Consider the following 25,114-nt stretch of genomic DNA (forward strand, 5'->3'; position numbering starts at 1 on the left):
TCCTAGGTTGCACTGCCATCCTACATGTTCTCAGTTTTTCCTAGTTTTGCCAAGTTGCAATATCTTGCATTGCGAGCTTTTAGTAGTTGCCTAGCATTTGAGGCACACTAGGAAACCTTGTCCTATGTGCACAAAAAGATTAGAATTATCATGTTAAGGTTTGAGTTTCTTTTATCTTGTTGTTGGAACTGTGTTTTCTAGTTACTGGTTGCCTGTTGTGAGATGTGTAACTAATTTTATGTAATGAGTTAGAGGATGCAAAGTTTAAGGATTGAAGAGGGCCTAGATTATTGTCTCTACTTAAGGTCACAAGTTCTAATTCATTATAACTTAGGAGATATGGCAATTCTCCTAGAGTATCAATTTTTGGTAGTTTGCATGATGAGTTTTTGTGCGTGACTTTCAGGATGAATGCGAAGATATCCTTAATGAATCAGCCTTTGAAAACTTAAGAGGTTGTAGAGGACCTAAAGTACTACCTTTAATTTGAAGCAAAAATTCTAATTCAATCAAAGCTATGAGATATTACAATTTTTTTCGGGTATCAATTTTTGAACATTTAATTTATGTTGGAGGTTGACTTGTGGCTCTTCAAGTATTTAATGTTAGGTTTATTTAGTTATTAGAATTCTAGGTACTTGTGGCTTAGATTAGTATAAGTAGGGATTAAGGTGAAGTCTTTAGAGGATTATTGATCCATATTTGAGAATATAGATGATAGAAGGAGGATAGGAAATTGAAGACATATGTGTCTGGAAATCCAAACTTGAAGCTAGATCTTGGATTTGAATGTATTTGTAATTGGCTATAACCCAAAATGCCTTATAATTGGGCATGTATGATGACATTTTCATGAATCAATAAAGAATATTACTCTCTCTCTCTCTCTCTCTCTCTCTCTCTCTCTCTCTCTATGGTGTTGTTCTCTTTTGTGTTTTCTTCCATTGTGTTAACTATTGCATGGTGGTTGGGTAGCTGGTTGTGTCAATTGGCCTTAGTTACTCACACCTCCATGTGTTAGGTGGAATCAGAGCATATTCATTCCTAAGAGTACAAGAAGATCGCAAAAGTGTGAGGTAGTTTGTACTAGGACTTTGGATCATGTAGAACCTTGATTCGAATTTGGTTGTAGGGCTGCAAATCTATGGATTTGACCTATAACTTGCAGAGGGTTACAATCTTGTAGGAACTTGATTTGTAAAGATGGTTCGTAACAGACAAAATGTTGATAATGTAATATTAGATACATTGAGACAAATTGCAGCTAGATTAGATGTTGTGGAGATATCCCAGAGAAGAGGAGCACATCTTGAGGATGTAAGTGATGATGAAGCAGTAGCACCAAATCCTAATCCAAAACCTAAAGAAGATCAAGATGAGGAAAGATTGCTGAGAGTATTGACTATGGCGCATTCGAATCTTGTTGTAGAAGTTGTTCCTTATGATGGAAAATTGGATACCAATGCTATGTTAGATTGCATCCTAGATATGGAGGAGTTATTTGAGTACGAAAACACTCCTAATGATAGGAAGGTGAAGATTGCAGTTACTAGGTTGAAAGGTCATGCTTCATTGTGGTAAGAGCATGTTCAAACTTATAGACAAAGGAAAGGAAAGGAGCAAATCAAAAATTGGCCGAAGATGGTGAACAAGGTAAAGAACAAATTCCTTCCTATTGATTACCAAGTTAGCTTGTTGAGAAAGATACAAAATTTGAGACAAAAGGACATGACTATGAAAGAGTATATCGATGAATTCTATAGATTGGACATCAGATCTGGACATGTGGATGATGATGTTGAGAAAATTACAAGGTACATAAATGGATTGAGAGTTGGAATTCAAGATGAAATAAGTTTTGTGGAATTGGAAAGTGTGGAAGAAGCATATCAGTATGCCTTGAAAGATAAGGAGATTTTGACAAAGAAGCATGAACAAAGACAAAGAGGTAGAGGTGGTAGATTCCAGAGAGGCAAAGGAAGATCTTATGGTGAAGGTGGCAGATCTGATATTTTTCTACATGATAAAGGAAAATCTAAATGGAAAAATGATGACAAAGACAAGATCTGATATTTTAGAGGTATTTTTCATGTTAATTATTTCAAATGTGGTAAAGAAGGGCATAGATCTTTTGAATGTAGATCTTCTGAAAGTGGGAAAAATATTAGAAATGTTATGATTCAAGGAGACATTGACAATTCACCAAGTGGACCTAAGGCTAGAGAAAATGTAATGGCAAGAAGAACCTTATATAATAAGGGAAGTGATGAGGAACCTATTTTGAGAAGAAGTCTTTTCAAGACTAGATGTAAAATGGTTGGAAAATGCTGCAAGATGATCATTGATAGTGGAAGTTCAACAAATTTGGTGTCAGAAGAGTTGGTTACAAAGTTATAGTTGTAAAGACTAAAACATCCCAAACCCTATCATGTTTCATGGATCAAAGATGAGCATAAAATATTGGTAAGTGAGCAATGTACTGTGGAGTTCAAGATCGAACATTACTTTGATGAAGTGTTGTGTGATATTATTCCAATGGACTATTGTCATATTTTGTTGGGTAGACCTTGGCAATATGATAGATATGTTGTACATGATTAAAAATTAAATCAATATACTCTTTGGGTAAATGGGAAGAAGCAAATATTGTTGCCTTTGATTGAAAGTCCAAAATGAAGTCAATTGTACTGCAATAAAAGTTTGCATGGTTAATGGAAAGAAATTTGAAAAGAAAGTAAAGAAGAATCAATTTTGTTTTGCTATAGTTCCTAGAAGATCAAGTGTTGGTAGTAATGACCAAGCAATAGAAGCTGGTAATGACAGAGTGCCAATAGATAGTGGTAGCCAAGTACTAGAAGAAATTGCAGAATTGTTGAATGAGTATAAAGATATTGTTGCTTAGGATATTCCTAATGGTTTACCACTAATAAGAACTATAAGTCATTATATGGATATGATTCCTAAAGCTAGTTTTCCAAACAAAGCACCATATAGATTGACACCTATAGATAATGAAGAACTTAACAGAAAAGTGCATGAGTTGTTGTAGAAAGGTTTGATCAGAGAAATTTTGATTCCATGTGATGTACTTGTTGTATTATCACCTAAAAAGAATGGATAATGGAGGATGTGTACTGATTCTAGTGCTATTAACAAGATCATAGTGAAATATAGGTTTCCTATGCTGAGGATAGATGACATAATGGATTGTTTGAGTGGAGTAAAGTATTTTACCAAGATTGATTTGAACAGTGGCTATCATAGGATCAGAATCAAAGAAGGTGATGAATGGAAGACTACTTTCAAGACAAAAGATGGTTTGTATGAATGGTTGATTATGCCTTTTGGTTTAACTAATGCACTTAGGACCTTCATGACGTTGATGAATGAAGTTCTGAAAAGATTTTTGGTAAGATTGTGATTGTTTATTTGGATGACATTCTGATATTTAGTAAGACCAAGGAAGAACATCTTGAGCATATTAGACAAGTATTGTAGAGGTTGAAAGAGGAAAAGTTACTGATTAATCTAAAAAAAAGTGTTCTTTTATGCAAGAAGAGACTGTGTATTTGGGATTTGTGATTTCAACTGATGGTTTCAAGATGGATCCTAAGAAGGTTAAATAAATTTTGAAATGCCCTATACCTAAGAGTGTGGGTGAGGTAAGATCATTTCATGGTTTGGCTAGTTTTTGCAGGAAGTTTATAAGAAATTTTAGTTCTATTTTAAATGTTATGACTGATACAATAAGAGGAGATAAGAAGGAATTCAAGTGGACACATGGAGCTAATAAGAGTTTTGAGACTTCGAAAAAATAGGTTGTTGAGTTGTCTGTATTGGCTTTATCTGATTTCAATAAGATATTTCAAGTTGAATGTAATGCAAGTGGTAGTGCAATAGGAGCTGTATTGAGTGAAGAAAGCAAACCTATTGCTTTCTTTAGTGAAAAGTTGAATGATGCAAAAAGGAAATATTTTGTGTATGATCAAGAATTTTATGCTATTGTCTAAGCATTGAAGAGGTGGAGACATTATTTGATTCCTAAGGATTTTGTGTTGTATATTGATCATAAAGCTTTACAATACTTGAGAAGTCAATATAAATTGAATCAGAGGCATATGAAGTGGGTTGAGTACTTGCAGAGTTTCACATTTTTCGCTAAGCATAAGAGTGGACTTACTAATAGAGTTGTTGATGCATTGAGTAGAAGATGTTCTTTGTTGACTTTTAAATGAAGGTTGAAGTTCTTGATTTTGATAAAATGAAAGAGTTGTATGATGTTGATCTTGATTTTTCTGAGGAGTGGAGAGAGTGTAGAGCACTAGATTTGATAGACCACATCAGTAAGTATGATGAATATTTCATTCAAGAAGGTATGTTGTTCAAAGGTTATTCAATTGTTTATTCCTAAAAGTTCTATGAGGTTGAATTTGATTAAGCAAAAACATAGTGGTGGATTGGTTGGACATTTTGGAATTGATAAGACATTGAGTTTGTTGAAGGATAAGTATTATTGGCCACAAATGTATAAGGATGTTCAAAAATTTGTAATGAGTTGTGGAGTTTGTCAAGTTGCAAAAGGAGTAAGTCCAAATACTAGTTTGTATACACCTATCATTGTTCCTGAGAAACCTTGAAGTGACATCAGTATGGATTTTATTCACGGATTACCTAAGATAGTGAAGGGGTATGATTCCATATTTGTTGTAGTGGATAGATTTTCTAAGATGGCTCATTTCATACCATGTAAGAAGACATCCAATCTGAGCATGTTGGTGAACTTTTCTTTAAAGAGATTGTGAGATTGCATGGACTACCAAGAAGTATTATTTCTGATAGAGATAATAAGTTTGTTGGTTATTTTTGGAAGACTATGTTGAAGAAGATGGGTACTGAGTTGAAATTTAGTTCTACATTTCATCCACAGATAGGTGGATAGACAAAGGTTGTGAATAGAAGCTTTGGTAATTTTTTGAGATGTTTAGTTGGAAATAAGACAAGTAATTGGGAGACGGTATTGGCACAAGCTGAATTTGCATACAATAATTCTGTGAATAGTAGTATAGGGAAGACACCTTTTGAGATTGTTACTAGAATGCAGCCTAGAGGTATATCAAATTTGAGAGATATTTCTTGTGAAGAAAAGAGAACTGTTGCAGGAGAAGAATTTGTTGATTTGATGGAATCTTTACATAAGGAAGTGAAGTTGAGGATAGAACAAAGTAATCAGAAGTATAAGGAGAATGTTGATCAGTCCAGGAGACATCATGATTTTCAAGTTGGTGATGAGGTGATGGTTCATCTGAAGAAATGAAGATTTCCTATTGGGACATACAATAAGCTGAAGATGAAGAAGTTTGGACCTTGTAAGACCTTGAAGAAGTTTGACAATGGAAACACTTATGAAATTGAGTTAACTGATGACATGGATATATCCACTATATTCAATGTTGCTGATTTATACAAGTATCATGTGTTAGATGATGAAGTTGTTGTATCAGAGGATTATCCTAAGAAACAGATGGAATAAGTTGAACAGATATTGGATTAGAGAGTTGGTAAGAGCACAAAGGCAAAAGATTATTATGAATATCTGGTGAAGTGGAAGAATAGACCCATGGAAGATGCTTCATGGATTTCTTAATCTAAGTTGGATTCAACTCAAATTGTGACATTTCAATGATTCTGGAGAATCATTTCTTCCAACCTTGGTTGTCTGATGTAGGAGCATCTTGGGTTGCATTGCTATCCTACATGTCAGTTTTTCCTAGTTTTTCCAAGTTGCAATATCTTTCATTGCAAGCTTTCAATAGTTTTTGAGCATTGGAAGCATACTGGGTAACCTTGTCTTATGTGCGCAAAAATATTGGATTTATCATGTTAAGGTTTGAGCCATTTTTACATTGTTGTTGGAACTGTGTTTTCTAGTTTCTCGGTGCCTATTGTGGACTATGTAATTATTTTGCATAATGAGTTAGATGATGCAAAGTTTATGGATTGAAGAGAGCCTAGAGTACCATCTTTGGTTAAGGTCATAAGTCATAATTCCTTATAATTTGGGAGATATGACAATTCTCCTAGAGTATCGATTTCTAGTAGTTTGGGCGATAGGTTTCTGTGCATGACTTTCGAGATAAATATGAAGATATCCATAATGAATCAGCCTTTATGAACTTAAGAGGTTGTAGAGGACCTAAAGTACTACCTTTAGTTTGAAGCACAAGTTTTAATTCAGTCAAAGCTATGCAATATCACAATTTTTCTAGGGTATCAGTTTTTGAACATTTAATTTCTGTTGGAGGCCTTCTTGTGGCTCTTCAAGTATTTAATGTTAGGTTTATTTAGTTCTTAGCATTTTGGGCTGACTTGGGGCTTATATCATTATAATTAGGGGTTGTGGTGAATTCTTTAGAGGATTGTTGATCCATCTTGGAGAATATAGATGATAGAAGGAGGATAGGAAATTTAAGGCATGTGTTTGGAAATCTAAACTTGAAGCTAGATCTTGGATTTGAATGTATTTGTAATTGGCTATAACCTAGAAGGCTTTACAATTGGGCATGTATGATGACATTTTCATGAATCAATAAAGAATCTCTCTCTCTCTCTCTCTCTCTCTCTCTCTCTCTCTCTCTCTCTCTCTCTCTCTCTCTCTCTCTCTATGGTGTTGTTCTCTTTTGTTTTTTCTTTCATTGTGTTAACTCTTGCATGGTGTTTTAGGTAGCTAGGTGTGCCAATTGGCCTTAATTACTCACACCTCCATGCATTAGGTGGTATTAGAGAGTAGTTGTTCTTGAGTGTACAAGAAGATTGTCAAGGTGTGAGGCAGTTTGTACTAGGACTTTGGATCAAGTAGAACCCTAATTCAAATTTGGTTGTAGGGTTGCAGATTTATGGATTTGACTTATAACTTGCAAAGGGTTACAATCTTGTAGGAACTCGAATTGTATAGATGGTTCGTAGTAGAGGAAATGATGATAATGCAATATTAGATACATTGAGGCAAATTGTAGCTAGATTAGATGTTGTAGAGATAGCCTAGAGGAGAGGACCACATCTTAAGGATGTAAGTGATGATGAAGTAGTAGCACCAAACCCTAATCCAGAACCTAAAGAAGATCAAGGTGATAAAAGATTGCTGAGAGTATTGACTAGGGCGCATTTGAATCCTATTGTAGAATTTGTTCCTTATGATGGAAAATTGGATACAAGTGATGTGTTAGATTGGATCCCAGATATGGAGAAGTTCTTTGAGTATGAAAACACTCCTAATAATAGGAAGGTGAAGATTGCAGTTACTAGGTTGAAAGGTCATGCTTCATTGTGGTGGGAGCATTTGCAAACTAATAAACAAAGGAGAGGAAAGGAGAAGATCAAAACTTGGCCAAAGATGGTGAACAAGGTAAAGAACAAATTCCTTCCTTCTGATAACCAAGTTAGCTTGTTGAGAAAGATACAAAATTTGAGACAAAAGGACATGACTATGAAAGAGTATACTGAGGAATTCTATAGATTGGACATCAAATCTAGACATGTGGATGATGGTGTTGAGAAAAATGCAAGGTAGATAAATGAATTGAGATCTAGAATTCAAGATGAAATAAGTTTTGTGAAATTGGAAAGTGTGGAAGAAGCATATCAATATGCATTGAAAGCTGAGGAGATCTTGACAAAGAAGCACGAGCAAAGACAAAGAGGTAGAGGAAGATCTTATGGTGAAGGTTGCAGATATGAGAGTTCTGTACATGATAAAGGAAAGTCTAAATGGAAAAATGATGAGAAAGACAAGATCGAATGGAAAGGTGGTAGTTCTCATTAAGGAGGTACTGGTTACTAAGGAAGAGGAATCCATATTCTAGAAGTAGTTTTCATGGTAATTGTTTCAGATATGGTAAAGAAAGGCATAGATCTTTTGAATGTAGATCTTCTGAAAGTGGGAAGAATAATAGAAATGTTGTGATTCAAGAAGACATTGAGAGATCACCAAGTGGACCTAAGGCTAGAGAAAATCTAATGGTGAGAAGAACCTTATGTAATAAGGGAAGTGATGAGGAACCTATTTTGAGAAGAAGTCTTTTCAAGACCAGATGTAAGATGGCTAGAAAATGTTGCAAGGGGATCATTGATAGTGGAAGCTCAACAAATTTTTCATCAGAAGAGTTGGTTACAAAGTTGTATTTGCAAAGTCTAAAACATCCCAAACCCTATCATGTTTCATGGATCAAAGATGAGCATAAGATATTGGTGAGTGAGCAATGTAATGTGAAGTTTAAGATTAGACATTACTTTGATGAAGTGTTATGTGATATTATGCCAATGGATTTTTGTCATATTTTTTTGTGGAGACCTTGGCAATATGATAGCTATGTTGTATATGATGGAATATTGAATCAATATACTCTTTGCATAAATGGGAAGAAGAAAATGTTGCTGCCTTTGATTGAAAGTCCAGATGAGGTCAATTATTCTGCAATAAAAGTTTGCATGATTAATGGAAAGAAATTTGAAAAAAAAGTAAATAAGAATCAAGTTTGTTTTGCTATAGTTCTTAGAGGATCAAGTGATGGTAGTAATGACCAAGTAGTAGAAGCTAGTAATGATAGAGTGACAACATATAGTGGTAGCCAAGTACCAGAAGAAATTGCAGAATTGCTGAATGAGTATAAAGATATTATTGTTGAGGATATTCTTGATAGTTTACCACCAGTAAGAAGTATAAGTCATTGTATGGATTTGATTCTTGAAGCTAGTTTTCCAAACAAAACACCATATAGATTGACATCTACAGAGAATGAAGAACTTAACAGACAAGTGCATGAGTTTTTGCAGAAAGGTTTGATCAAAGAAAGTTTGAGTCCATGTGTTGTACCTATTGTATTAACACCTAAAAAGAATGGAGAATGGAGGATGTGTACTGATTCTAGAGCTATTAACAAGATCACAGTGAAATATAGGTTTCTTATGCCAAGGATGGATGATATAATGGATTGTTTGAGTGTAGTAAAGTATTTTACCAAGATTGATTTGAACAGTGGCTATCATCATATCAAAATTAGAGAAGGTGATGAATGGAAGATTGCTTTCAAGAAAAAAGATGGTTTGTATGAATGGTTGATTATGCCTTTTGGTTTGACTAATGCACCTAGCACGTTCATGAAGTTGATGAATGAAGCTCTAAAAAGATTCTTGGGTGAGTTTGTGATTGTTTATTTCAATGACGTCCTGATATTTAGTAAGACTAAGGAAGAACATCTAGAGCATATTAGACAAGTAGTGTAGAGGTTGAAAGAGGAAAAGTTGCTGATTAATTTAAAAAAAGTGTTCTTTTATGCAAGAAGAGATTGTGTATTTGGGATTTGTGGTTTCAACTGATTGTTTAAAGATGGATCTTGAGAAGGTTAAAGTAATTTTGGAATCGCCTACACCTGAGAATGTGGGTTAGGTAAGATTATTTCATGGTTTGGCTAATTTATATAGGAAGTTTATAAGGAGTTTCAGTTCTATTTTAAATGCTATGATCGAGACAATGAGAGGAGACAAAAAGGAATTCAAGTGGACACATGGAGTTGATAAGAGTTTCGAGACTTTGAAACAAAAGGTTGTTGAGTTGTTTGTATTTGCTTTACCTAATTCAATAAGATATTTCAAGTTGAATGTGATGCAAGTGGTAGTGCAATAGGAGCCATATTGAGTCAAGAAGGCAAAACTATTGCTTTCTTTAGTGAAAAATTGAATGATGCAAAAAGGAAATATTCTATGTATGACCAAAAATTTTATGTTATTGTCCAAGCATTCAATAAATGGAGACACTATTTGATTCCTAAGGAGTTTGTGTTGTATACTAATCATAAAGCTTTATGATACTTAGAAAGTCGACATAAATTGAATCAGAGACATATGAAGTGGGTTGAGTACTTGCAGAGTTTCACATTTGTCATCAAGCATAAGAGTAGACTTACTAACAGAGTTGTTGATGCATTGAATAGAAGACGTTCTTTGTTAAATAAAATGAAAGTTGAAGTTCTTGGTTTTGATGAAATGAAAGAGTTGTATGATGTTGATCTTGATTTTTTTGAGGTGTGGAGAGAGTGCAGAGGACCAAATTTGACAGACCATATTAGTAAGTATGATGAATATTTCATTCAAGAAGGTATTTTATTCAAAGGTATTCAATTTTGCATTCCTAGGGGTTCTATGAGCTTGAATTTAATTAAAGAAAAACATAGTGGTGGATTGGCTAGACATTTTGGAATTGATAAGACATTGAGTTTGCCGAAGGATAAACATTATTGGCCAAAAATGTATAAGGATGTTCAGAAATTTGTAATGAGTTCTAGAGTTTGTCAAGTTGCAAAAGGATTAAGTCAAAATACTAGTTTGTATACACCTATTAGTATTCCTAAGAAACCTTGGAGTGACATCAGTATGGATTTTGTTCTTGGATTACCTAAGACAGTGAAGGGGTATGATTCCAGATTTGTTGTAGTGGATAGATTTTCTAAGATGGCTCATTTCATACCATGCAAGAAGACATCTGATGTGGAGTATGTTGTTAAACTTTTCTATAAAGAGATTGTGAGATTTCATGGACTACCAAAAAATATTATTTTTGACAGAGATAGTAAGTTTGTTTTTTATTTTTGGAAGACTTTATGGAAGAAGATGGGTACTGAGTTGAAGTTTAGTTTCACATTCCATCCATAGATAAATGGATAGACAGAGGTTGTGAATAGAAGCTTGGGTAATTTTCTAAGATGTTTAATTAGAAATAAGCCAAGTAATTGGGCGATGGTATTGGCATAAGCTGAATTTGCATGCAAAAATTTTGTAAATAGGAGTATAGGGAAGACACCTTTTGAGATTGTTACTGGAATGCAGCCTAGACGTATATATCAGATTTGAGAGATATTGCTGGTGAAAAACAGAGAAGTGTTGTAGGAGAAGAATTTTTAGATTTTATAGAATCTTTACATAAGGAAGTGAAGTTGAGGATAGAAAAAAGTAATTAGAAGTATAAGGAGAATGCTGATCAGTATAAGAGACATCATGATTTTCAAGTTGGTGAAGAGTTGACGGTTCATCTGAAGAAAGAAAAATTTCTTGTTGGAACATATAGTAAGCTGAAGATGAAGAAGTTTGGACCTTGTAAGATCTTGAAGAAGTTTGGCAGTGGAGACACTTATGAAATTGAGTTACCTGATAAAATGGATATATTCCCTATATTCAATGTTGCTGATTTATACAAGTATCATGAGTCAGATGATGAAGCTATTGTATCAGAGGATTATCCTAAGAAATAGATGGAAGAATTTGAACATATATTATATCAAAGAGTTGGTAAGAGCACAAGGGGAAAAGATTATTATGAATATCTAGTGAAGTGGAAGAACAAACCTATGGAAGATGCTTCATGAATTTCTCAATTTGAGTTGGATTCAGCTGAGGTTGTCTGATTTAGGAGCATCTTGGGTTGCACTACTATCTTGGATGTTCTCAGTTTTTCTTAGTTTTGCCAAGTTGCAATATCTTGCATTGTGAGCTTTCAATAGTTTCTAATAATTGGAGGCACACTGGGGAACCTTGTCCTATGTATGCAAAAATATAAGAGTTATCATGTTAAGGTTTGAGCCATTTTTACCTTGCTGTTGGAATTGTGTTTTCTAGTTTCTAAGTGCCTATTGCAGGCTGTGTAACTAGTTTTGTGTAATGAGTTAGAGGATGCAAAGTTCAAGGATTGAATAGGTCCTAGAGTACTATCCCTAGTTAAGGTTGTAAGTCCTAATTCATTATGAGTTGGGAGATATGAAAATTCTCCTGAAGTATCAATTTTTGGCAGTTTGTGAAATGGGTTTATGTGAGTAAATTTTGGGATGAATGCAAAGATATCCTTAATGAATCAGCCTTTATGAACTTAAGGGATTGTAGAGGACCTAATGTACTACTGTTAGCTCAAAGCACAAGTTCTAATTCAATCAGAGCTATGAGATATCGTGATTTTTCGCAGGTATCAATTTTTGGACATTTAATTTCTATTGGAGGCCAACTTGTGGCTCTTCAAGTATTTAATGTTAGGTTTATTTAGTTCTTAGCATTCTAGGCCAACTTGTGTCTTAGATTAGTATATGTAGGGGTTATGGTGAAGTCTTTAGAGGATTATTGATCCATCTTGGAGAATATAGATGATAGGAGGAGGATAGGGCATTAAAGGCATATGTGTCTAGAAATTCGAACTTGAAGCTAGATCTTTAATTTGAATGTATTTGTGACATTTTCATGAATCAATAAATAATATTGCTCTCTCTCTCTCTCTCTCTCTCTCTCTCTCTCTCTCTCTCTCTCTCTCTCTATGGTGTTGTTCTCTTTTGTGTTTGCTTCTATTGTGTTAACTCTTGCATGGTGGTTTGGGTAGCTAGGTGTGTCAATTGGCCTTAGTTACTCACACCTCCTGCTACAGTGGCAGAGAAGAGAAACGCTATAGGAGGCAACATTGTTGAAAATGTAATAGGGAATTTAATGTTATGTTTTAAATGCTTTTAGTTTTTGAAGTTTGTAATAATGTCCTACATGTGGTGGCATACCTAGAGTAGCAGTTCGATAAGCTCTCCAGATATAGCCACCTAGGACAAGGTGTGTGGATCTTAAATTAGAATAGTTTTTTTTAGTTCGTAGGTGGAGTGTTTAATGATTTTTAGAATCCAATAATAGGTAGTAGGCAATTTTTGGAATATTCCTGACTTAGAAAATGACTGTCTAATATTGGTAGAAAAAATGTTTCAGATTCTTATCCTTTTTCTGGATAGAAGACGTTCTTCTTTTCTAAAATAAGAAGAAAACGTTTCACATCCTTTAATAGGAAAAAGAAAGTTAGTTTTAAGGGTGAGCCAGTCGGCTATGTAAGACACGAATTGAATTTGGAGAGATATGGAATTTTTTTTCATTTTGTCTTTGTGCAAGTTTTTGATGGTCTGAGTTTTGAACGGATTTTTCTTATCTTCTCACTGGAAACAAGTTGATAGTTTGCAGAAGATTAAAGGTTTTAGTTTTGGGTCGAATTCGATATGTTTGCAAAAAATTAGTCTCAGTGCATGGGTAATATCTCCCAAATGCACCGTTGGATTTTCATGAGCTTTGGATATGTTATTATAGGCCTAATTACGCCCATCTTCACCAGAGCGATTGAAGAGTTTTGATCTGGTTCAAGAGTTATTCATGTCTGAGTGCAGGCCTATCTAAAGACAGCAAGAAGCAATGTTTTGCAGAAAAATGTACTCTGATGCGTGGTCAATATCTCAGGTTTGAACTGTTGGATTTCTCTAAAAAATTTATATGTTGTTTGAAAACTAGTTACGCCATATCTCAATGGTTGGATTGAGTAAATCGTTTATGGTTCGAAAGTTATTCATGTCTGAGTGCAAGTCTATCCGGAGGCAGCAAGAAGAAATTTTTGGGGGGATTTATTTTCAAAGTTTTGAATCTAGTGGATGGTTATAGGAGTCTTATGAGTTGAGTCAAAGGTATCTCTGGTTGTGTTTTCATAATAATAATAATGATAAAAAAAGTTGGTTCAAATCACAATGGGTGGTTATAATATATCGTGTGTGATCCTAAAGGTTGTAGATGCCCCTTGAAGCAACTCAATTGAGTGACTGATTCCTCCTGAGTTTTCCAAGGTGTGGCTCTGCATCATTTTTGGTATCAGAGCTCAGCAAAAGGTTTGGGAAAAAATAGTTGTGTATATGTTTGTGTGATTGTGAAAGATTGAGAGAAATAGTCTGAGAAGAAGTCCAGGAGACTAGATAAGAAGAAAATAACCTAGCTGAGGAATGATGGGACAAGAAGAAGCAGCTTTATTGTATCTTTTTAGAAGGTATCGACAGAGAAAGGATTCTAAACAGAAGGAGATAGAGGAAAAGAAGAAAAGAGAGAAAGAAGAAAGGAGAAAACAAAGAGAAGAGCTAAGCAAGATAGAAGAGTAGATAAACAATTTGAGAAGGAGACTTGAGGAGAATGACGCTAAGTTGAAAGAGAACAAAGCTAAGTTGAAAGAAGTGCAGCAAGAACACAAAGTGCAACAACAAGAAGTGCAGCAAGTATCTCTTGACGAGAGCAGTAACAAGACAAGCCCTATTGTATTTGAATGCAAACAATCTGTGGTTGGAATAGTAACATGTCCTTTGAAAATAGAGAATAGTACAATGTTGGAAGGTACTCCTACGGAAAAGATTTTGGAGGCAACTGATGAAGCCTTAAATATGCATAATGAAGAAAAATGTCAAGAGGAATGGCATGAAGATGAAGCTAAGGAATGTGTAACAACAAGTTCTAAAGAAGAATCTGATTTATGGGAAAAATTTGCAGCCATTGTGGGAGAATGGAAAAGGCATGGCGGTAGTACGGAAACTCAGCTTGAAGAAGAAAGGAAAGAGTGCAATACTGTTATTGTTCTTGAGCAAAGTTGTAATAAGAAAGAGATATTTGAAAGTGAGTTTACTACAGAAGATCAAGATGATGATAAATGTTTAATAAAAGAAAAAGAGATAAATACGATTCTTAAGATTCAAGATGTGAAACTGGTTGATAGTCAAGAAGTAGATACGTTTATGGTTACTATTGATGAAGATAGATATGATGCACATTACATGGTGTATAAGGAAGCTCATATTCAAAAAGAGAACTCAAATAATCTTAATGCTGATGATATGTTTTCTTCTAATAATGTTTATGCAGGGATGCAGATTTCATGTATAGTGAATCATGCTGGAGAATTTTCTGTGACATTTACAACATTAAAGAATCAAAGCTACAAGGTGGAGAAGTTGGATATTATTTTTGTTTTTCTTGTAGATATGCTCATCCTAGTTCAAAGAAATTGGAAAGTTCAAAAGAAGAATGAGATTCATTTCTACAACACATCATCTCAAGAGGACTTGAGATTCATTCTACAGGGTAGTATGCTGCAGTGGCAGAGAAGAGAAACGCTATAAGAGGCAACATTGTTGAAAATGTAATAGGGAATTTAATGTTATGTTTTAAATGCTTTTAGTTTTTGAAGTTTGTAATAATGTCCTACATGTGGTGGCATACCTAGAGTAGCAGTTCGATAAGCTCTCCAGATATAGCCACCTAGGACCAGGTGTGTGGATCTTAAATTAGAATAGTTTTTTTTAGTTCGTAGGTGGAGTGTTTAATGATTTTTAGAATCCAATAATAGGTAGTAGGCAGTTTTTGGAATATTCCTGACTTAGAAAATGACTGTCTAATATTGGTAGAAAAAATGTTTCAGATTCTTATCCTTTTTTTGGATAGAAGACGTTCTTCTTTTCTAAAATAAGAAGAAAACGTTTCACATCCTTTAATAGGAAAAAGAAAGTCAGTTTTAAGGGTGAGCTAGTCGGCTATGTAAGACAGGAATCGAATTTGGAGAGATATGGAATGTTTTTTTCATTTTGTCTTTGTGCAAGTTTTTGATGGTCTGAGTTTTGAACGGATTTTTCTTATCTTCTCACTGGAAACAAGTTGATAGTTTGCAGAAGATTAAAAAGTTTTAGTTTTGGGTCGAATTCGGTATGTTTGCAGAAAATTAGTCTCAGTGCATGGGTAATATCTTCCAAATGCATCATTGAATTTTCATGAGCTTTGGATATGTTATTATAGGCCTAATTACGCCCATCTTTACTAGAGCGATTGAAGAGTTTTGATCTGGTTCAAGAGTTATTCATGTCTGAGTGCAGGCCTATCTAGAGACAGCAAGAAGTAATGTTTTGCAAAAAAATGTACTCTAATGCGTGGTCAATATCTCAGGTTTGAACTGTTGGATTTCTCTAAAAAATTTATATGTTTTTTGAAACCTAGTTACACCAAATCTCAATGGTTGGATTGAGTAAATTGTTTTTGGTTTGAAAGTTATTCATGTCTGAGTGTAGGTCTATTCGGAGGCAGCAAGAAGAAATTTTTGGGGGGATTTATTTTCAAAGTTTTGAATCTAGTGGATGGTTATATGAGTCTTATGAGTTGAGTCTAAGGTATCTCTGGTTGTGTTTTCATAATAATAATAATGATAAAAATAGTTGGTTCAAATCACAATGGGTGGTTATAATATATCGTGTGTGATCCTGAAGGTTGTAGACGCCCCTTGAAGCAACTCAGTTGAGTGACTGATTCCTCCTAAGTTTTCCAAGGTGTGGCTCTGCATCACCTCCCCACATCAAAAGTTATCATTGAGTACATCTTGATTTCAATTTCAAATTTATAAATAAGTGTGATGCATGTATAATGAGTTTGAATATTGTCAATTGCATCCAGCGTGCATGGACATCATGAGCGATTGTCATAAAGTGGAAACTGACATCTATAAATCATCTACTATTGCCTACAAAGAGTGGGGAGGCCACTACTATTTTAAGATTAATCAACAAAATATCTTAAGGGTTAATGTATCTACTTTTATAGTTGTAATGCGTATGCATTTTTATCTATTTTATCTCTAATATAAATCTTCACTCATTGATTTCTATTTAATTTTTTAGCCGATAGGCTATTTGTGGGAACTTTGTTCTGAGAAATTGAATTTTTGAAAAAAAAAATTGATAGTTGGCCAAAAAAGTTTTTAGTTGGCTAGAAAAGTTGTCAGTTTGGCTAGAAAATTATAAATTCTTCATGCTAATTATTTACTGATCAATTTTTATTTCACTCTAATTTTAACTCTTATTTTGATATTTATTAATTGTTATCTCTAAATTTACAAAAAAAAATGGCAAACTCCTTCAGAAGAGAGAAAAAAGTAGGAAAATTGAATTATCAAAGCAATGTAAGGAAAAACCCTAGATTTGTGCATGCGAATGGTTTCAATACTCGAGCTCATTTGAATGAACATATCAGAGCAAGGTTTACTTTAGCTATCCAAGACTCGCAAAGTTCCAAATATGCAATCAAAAAGGCAAATAGTTTCTCCATCGGGGAGAAATTTGAAGAAAAACATAATCAAAGCCAGCAAAACCAATAGGGGGCACACTTGCAACAAATACCTTCAAATGGACAAAGACCCTCAACCACAATTCTTACTAATTTCTCAAGCTTATTAGATAGTTCCAAGCCTCATGCTTTCTTCATAATTAATAGCTTGGAAAATCAATTAAGGGTATTCAACTTAACTAAGTATGCCCACCCTCACTTTTGCAAGTTTTCCCCAAAACCTATGAATTTAGATTTCATTCATATTATACATAACCTCATTTGGATAGGTTTAGTTTTCTCCCTACATTTGATATTAATGCCCTGAGTGCATATATCCACCCACATCATCATCCTGCAATGGCAATTGCCCATTCTCCGTCAAACCCTAAGAGTCTCCATAGTCCACAATCCTTGCAAAAATTTTAAGATAACAATATAATTATATCCAATAAGGAAGTTGAAGATACTTGGCTCAAATTTCAAAAGGTAGGAATTTTTGTGGTTTGGAATTGTCCAAAGAAAGATCTTTCCCTTCTCTCTAATTGGCTAGAAGAAAATTGTGATGAACAGGTAAGTATATCTTACTTTTCCAAATAGAATTCTTTATTTTCATTGTTTGGATGATTTTGTTAAAAAGAATTTATTTTAGTTTCTAAGTGTTTTTTTAAAGGGAGTGCTATTAAATTCATAGAATGGTCTCCTAATTTTAGTGTAGAAGGGTTAGATTTTATGACACCAACATGGTTTAATATCCAATCTCTCCCTTTGGAGCTTCTCCAAATAGAGATACTTAGGTCTCTAGGATCTACGTTGGGAGAGCTTATTGGTATTGATTCCACCTTTCAGTGTTGCAATAATGTGAAATTGCTCATCAAAAGCAAGTTTAACCAGTCAACACAGATACATAGGAAAGTAATAACTAACAAAGCTACATATGATCTAAAATTGCAAATCTTTGAAGGTAAAATATCAGAGATTATAAGATTAGATGACAATAATAAAATCAGATTCAAGACTCTACCCCTAACTTCAGATTTCAATAGTAAATTCCTATGGATAAGAATCTTGAGGAAGAGGATTCGAAGGAATCTAGATTAGGAAATTTCTACAACTTCACATGAGTAGTTTGAGTTTGAGACAGAATGATTTTGCACAGAAGGGTCAGGCAGTGGAAGGTCAGATGAAGTACCAACAGAGAAAGTTAAGCTTAAATCAGTCATAGTGGTCGATCATAAGAAAAGCCCAAAAATGTCAAAAGATGACAAGCTTATTAGAAAATAGAGATCCAAAGGAAAGGAAAAGACCTCAAAAAGTAGCATGGGACAAAGTAAATAGTGGAAGATGGCAAAGCCAAGAAAAACAAAGGAAATAGAGATCCACTACATTCGTAGGAGCAACTGGTATGTAAAGAAAATGAAGTGGAAAATTTAAAGTCCATGACAACCAAACTTAAGGAAATAGATTCTCCTCATAATAGAGGTTCTACAGAGCATAATCTAAGTCCTTCACGCGAAGATGTCAAAGATATAATGAATTCAATATTATAGCAAACAAAGGCAGCATGGGACAATAAAGAGGGCAATATTGAAGACATAGAGAAGTCTTTATTATTTGATCCAAATACAAAAAGTGAAGATGAATTAAAAAATTAGAAGGATAAGAGTAAAATGGAACAGGGCCAGATGCAAGTGCAGATGCAGATGCTAGATGATAAGGAAGCAACTCCAATCTCTCATAGCTTATACGAGTTTTGACAAATGCCAGCAACCTCAATAAGCTCTCCATTCACCCCAGTCAGTGAGCAAAATGATAAGGAATTTGGTACAAGGAAAGCAGATAAGTCTCTTTTAGAGAAAGTTCAAGATTTCTTAAATAAGGATATTAATTTGGACCCAACAGTGGAGAATCTAAGTATATCAAAATTAGAAGAAGACAACCTTAATCTTTTAACTGATGAATCAATTCAAGTATTTATCTTTGAGAACATTCAAAAAAGTACTAAAACTTAGAAGGAAGATTTAATTTAGAAGATTCTTAAATTAGGAGGTAACAATTATACCTGTGAAGATCTTAGAAGAGATCTCTTAATCATTGAAAATGAAGATAATAGTATAAGGCAAGCTTAGATAAAGGAGCATGAAATAGCTACAGAGAAAAATGAGAAAGGAAAAATCAATGATAATAAAACAAGCTCAGATACAAAGGTCAAAAATCATCATGGTCTTATAAATCAGATATTGAGAGGAATTGAAAATGAGGAATCAAAAAGGAACTTTTGTGATAAGTCTACTATTGTTTAGAATGCAGAAACAAATTTAGATCAACTTGGGATTCAAATGCATCAAGAAGGTCTTAAATCTCCTAAATGCAACAAAATGAAAGGTAAATGAGGAAGAAGATCCTTAAAAGAACTCAGGGAAGTAGATGGGCACAACAGAGAACAAAAAAAGATTGATTAGTTATTTAACAATGGCAAGGGGAAGTGCCTTCCCAAGGAGCTGTGAAAATAACAACATGGAATGCTAGGGGTCTTAATGCCCCTAGCAAAAATAGGTTACTAAAATAGAACCTTAAAACTTTTGAATCTGATATTATTTTAATTCAGGAAACAAAACTAATTAAGTTAGAAGGAAATAAATTAGATAAGATGTTAAGTCTTTGGAATATTTTCTTTCAAGAGTCAGTTGGGGCTTCAAGAGGATTAGGAATTTTTTGGAATCCCAGGAAGGTTTCCTTAGATGTTTTAAATAGTAGAAATAATTGGATTAGTGGTAGCATATAAAGTTTAAAATCAGATCTTAAGTTTATTGTCATTAATATCTATGGTCCAATTAGTAATGTAGGCAAAAAGGCAGTTTGGGAAGATATCACCAAATTTATAAATAAATTTAAAGGTAGTATTTTCTTATTAGGTGGAGACTTTAATACAATTTTAAATATAAATGAAAAAATGGGTGGGAGCCAACAAATCTCACAAGCATCTAAAGAATTCAAAGAATGATGCGACAATCATAACATGATTGATATCCCGATTAGTAATGAGACTTTTACATGGAATAATAGGAGGAAATATTTCTCTTACATTGCTGAAAAACTAGATAGGTTCCTTATTAAAGGTGATTTGGATGTCAACAATTTGAATTTTCAATCTTCTATGTTGTCGATTGCTGGGTCTGATCACTACCTGGTTAGATTTGAATTCTCTGAGCCTCATAAACCTACCAAGAACCCATTTAAATGTGAAAAGATGTGTTTCTTAGACCCTAATTTCATCAATAAAATAAAAGAGTGTTGGGCTCAAGACAACTTTGAAGGTTCAAAATGCTCATTTTCATTGCAAAATTGAAAATGCTTAAGGAATGAATTCTCAGGTGGAACAAGGAACATTTTAACAATATCTTTAAAGAAAAACTAGACATTGAAACGCAACTAAAGGACTTAAACTTAGAAGTTATTAAGAAAGGTATGAACAATGATAGTTATATGTTGGAAAAGGAACTACTGGCAAAGTAGGAGGATATACTATCCAAAGAAGAAATTTTTTGGAGACAAAAGTCAAGAGAGAGATGGTTAGAGGAAGGGGATCGAAATACAAAATTCTTTCACAACTCCACCCTATACAATAGATCAAAGAGAAAAATATCATGTATTAAAAATAACTTGGGTATCCTAACTGATAAAGCTAGTGAAATTGCAGATACCTTCGTCAAATACTTTAAGAACATTTTAAACAATTATGAAGGGTCTAATAGAGTAGTGCAAATTAATCTTCTCAAAGTAATCCCAAAGATTGTTACAATAGAAGACAATATGATTTTAAATAAACCTATTACTTTGGAAGAGGTCAAGTTAGTAGTCTTTAACATGAATCTGGATAAATCATCAGCTTAGATGGCTTTCAAGTCTTCTTTTTCCAAAAATACTGGGATATTGTTGGTATAGATCTCTAGAAAGCTATTAAAGCCACTAGAAATGGTGGGGCTCTGCTATCAGAAATCAATCATTCCTTTCTCACTTTGATTCCAAAAAAATCAAAGCCTAATGTTGGAATTTCTTAATGGGAAGAATGGGGGGGGGGGGGGGGGGGGGGCATTAATAGGAAGTACTGGCCTTTTAACCACTTTTTGACCCTTAATAATATATAACTAAAATTAACATGCATGCATATAAACATTAAACAAACATGCATCACCACATAACACTTGAGATTTTGGTAACCCAAAAACCCTCCAGGAATAAGAAAGTAAAATTGGGGTGGGGATGATACCCACAAAATTATTGCAGCAATTGATTTCAACCACTTCTGATGGTTTTCCCTATTAAAGGCCTGCCCTGTTAAAGGCTACAACACACTGTTAAAGGATTTCTACACCCTATTAGGAGTGTGCCTTGTTAGAGGACTTAAGAACATTCAACTTAGAATGTCACCGTGTTAAAGGATTTACATAAGGTTGTTAAACCTACCCAAGTCCATGGGATTTCCTAGTTCCTAATACAATTGTGAGAGAGTATTAGAATAGTACACCTGATCTAATGCAATATGTGATGTTGATCTTAGGTACTTGATCTACTCTACTATTAATTGATCTCTGCTAGGTCTGATTTGCTGATTGTGTTCCTTATTTTGTTCTGATCAACTGGATGTGTAAATGTTGTCCTTTCCTCTAAAATCTTTGACACCAATGTTCTGCAATGACCTTAATAGGCTATGCTTTTCCTTCTTCTCATGATTCCTTTCTCCTCTCTCTTTTCAATGGTGTCAAGACTCCCTTATAAAGATTACTGGTCTGGCATGCATCCTTGATTCAAATGTTCCCACTCAAACCCTTGAAATTCACTTATTGGTTGCATGCAGTTTCCAATTTTCTGATTGCTTGCATGAGGATCACATAGGTGATTGTGAGGATTTGATCTTATCCTTTTATCTTGTCAATGAGTCATGCATAACCATTTTACATCTTAGCTTGCGATTGCACAAACTTTTATGTTGATCCTACATTGCTCGACACATGAAGTAATACTAATGCTCGACACCATCTATTCTGGATTTCTCGGCATCTATTGTAGTTTGTGTTACTTGGCACCTGTTAGTTTTTTGTATTGCTCAGCTTCTACTGATTCTTGAATTAATTGGCTCATATAGTATTACTGTGTCACTTGGCACCTATTGAATTCCTACTTTGCTCAACACCTATTTGACTTTTTCTTTTCTTGGCTCCTGTTGGATCCTAAGTCACTCGGAACATGTTGAATTCTATATAGCTTGGCATATACTATAATGTGTTGTGCTCGGCAGCAATTGTAGTTTTCTTGATACTATCTGTGACTTAGCACATAAAGAAATTCCATCTCAGCTTCCATTGTGTACTTAGCATGTATAGTGAAGATGGTTAAGTGTGTTGACACTCATTTGTCAATCTTACTTATCAATCAACAATCTCCCCCTTTGACATGAGTGTCAAAAAAACTTATTGATCATTCATGATCCAATCCTTGTGTGTCCTTTCTTCACTTACAAAATTTCAAGAAGATATTGTGAACAACAATATACCTTATGACTCCCTCTGAGTTGATTATGCCTTATTATGTCATTAATTCTGATATCTTGTGTCATTGTGCCTGATGTTCTCTGTTTATGTCCTGTTCTTGCCTTCTGATCCTATTTGTTCTCTGTTTGATGACCCTGTCTTCATGTGATTACCAAAATTTGCATGTCCCTTGACTCCTTTATTGCTATCTATAGTCAATCAACTTCAACCTGAACAAAATTTCAAAATTTGGCAATTGTGCTCCCCCTTAATACATCTCCTGCATTATCTCGCCTTTTCTATATTATCTCCCCCTTTCTACATTATCTCTCCCTTTTTGATACTTATGTCAAAGGGTTCTAAATAGTAATGTCATGCTTGGCCAAAAATGTCTTATTTACCTCAAGGAGTATTTTGAGAGTTGCATCCCAATTATTCAATGCAATATCCAATGACTTGTGTTAGATTGCAAGCTCTGCTGCTAGATCAACAAGTCCTTTATGTTTAGAAATGTTTGGATCCTTCTTCAGGACTGTTTCTGCATACATTTTCTCTTCGTGTAAAACTTCTAAATGGGGAGTGATAGAGGCTTGCATTTGCATCAGCTTTTCTTTAACAATAGCCTCTTCTGGTAATAATGCAGCTAATTCCCTCTAAGTGTGAAGCATTTGAGCAAAATGCTTCTTACTGTATGCAAGATTTGAGGGTAGTTTCATGTTGGAGAGCTTAAGGTTGCTCTCAAGGTTCAAAATTTTCTAATTTATTTCTTGTGTGAACTTGGAACAATCACACAATTTTCTATAAAGGAAAAAGATATTCCCTAATACAATCTTTACATTATCCAGTTTCTTGGCTAGGTCAACCTGTCCCAAAATAATATTATTAGCTATCTTTTGGTTGACCTTGCCAAGAAACTTCTTTTCTAACCATTCCATGAGTTTCACATTTGTATCATGGTCTTCATTATTCACTTGGTCAACTATATCAGATAGTTGCTCAAGGATTGGCCTGCTTGAATCTGGAGGTTGTAGGATGAAGGCATCCATGAATATATCTTTGATCTCATTCATTGCATGCTTGTATTTGTAGTCTTTCCTCAATGCCTCTTGCCTCCTTCTCTTATCCAATGCACTCTGTATTTCATTCATCTTTTCCTCAGTTAGAGTGTTTGAATCATAATAGGGTATTTGGATTTCTTCATCAAGCTCAGGAATACCATAATGAATGGTCCTGGCTACCCTAGTAGAACTTGAGCTTGGTGTACTGAATTTTAAGTCAACTTGTCAGTACTTGGCTGCTTGATAGGTTTGGTAGGAGTACCTATTTTTGGCAATTCAACCAAAGTTTGTATTGCAGACTCCTCCTTATCCTGTGTTTCTTCTTTATCCTCTTCTTCTTGCTTATCTTCTTCTTCTTGTGTCACTACTGCTAGGGGTGTACTTTCTCTCTATACTGTCATACCTGTGACTTCTCTTGTTGTTGCACTCAACTCCTAATGAGATTGCATGGCTATTCTTGGTGGTGATGGAGGTGGTAGAAATAGAAGTCCAATAGTTTGAGTGATTTGAGGTGGTTCTTGTGGTGACACCTTGGCTTCTTTGAGTTTATCTACTAACTTTTGAAGATCATCTACACTGACTAGAATGGGACTTGTACACAACTGTGCTTGAAGAGTTGTTTGGTCAAGGATCTTAGTGAAATCCTCTGCAATTAATGGATTGATGTTTTGACATGAGGTGTCAAAAACATCCTTAATATTTACGATTTCTCCAGCTGGTAGAGTGAGGAGGGATAAGAGGTGGAAGTTGTGTGTCTTGCACACTTTGCTGCTCATTAGTACCCTTGTCTTCCTCCTCTTCAACCTTTTTCTTGACTTCTATCTTTTCTTCTCTCCTCTTTCTTCTTTCTGGCTGAGTAGTAGCCTCTTCTTTGTATTCTTCTTCAAATACATCTTCAACCCTTTTGTATAGATTCCTCCATGATCTTGTTGTCCTTTGTACAACTTCTTCAATTTTATTCTGTAAAATGGAGAATGCCCTATATTTAGGTGTGAACCTTTTATTATGCCTTTTGACTACTTTACTTATTTGTTCCTTTGTCAAATCAAGCAGTATGCTTGCTAGGGTTTATTCTCTCATCTCCTTTTCCATCATTAGATAGAAATGCCATATGTCCTCTATAATTTTAGACAATTCATTTGGCAATTGCCCATCAATTTCAAGAGGTGTATACTTGAACTGTGCCATTAATGCATAGACTGATTCTTCTATTATGTTTTGTTCCTCTTTGGTGAACTTATTCAAATCAATCTTTTTCATTTCACTTAAGTCTCCATTCCTAATCTTTTCACATAATGTATCAGCTAAAGACTTAGGAGGATGACTTACTTTTTCAAACTGATCTTCTTCATCAGTATCAAGTTGAGCCATATATCTTCTTCTTTTCCTTGGCTCTTCCTGTGCCTTCTTGATTGGTTTCTTCTTTGTGGCTTCCTCTTTGGCTTTTTGTGTGGAGGCCCTTGTTGTAGCTCTAGATGTTGGCTTCTTGGATGTTGGCATGGCAGCTTTCTTTGGTTTATGCTGAGGAGCAAGAGGTTTCTTTGCCTTCCTTTTGATGACTTTGCCTTTAATGGG

This window comes from Cupressus sempervirens, chromosome 11 (assembly GCF_028749045.1).
Source record: "Cupressus sempervirens isolate cs-2001-9-10 chromosome 11, ASM2874904v1, whole genome shotgun sequence".
In the NCBI taxonomy this organism is placed as follows: Eukaryota; Viridiplantae; Streptophyta; class Pinopsida; order Cupressales; family Cupressaceae; genus Cupressus; species Cupressus sempervirens.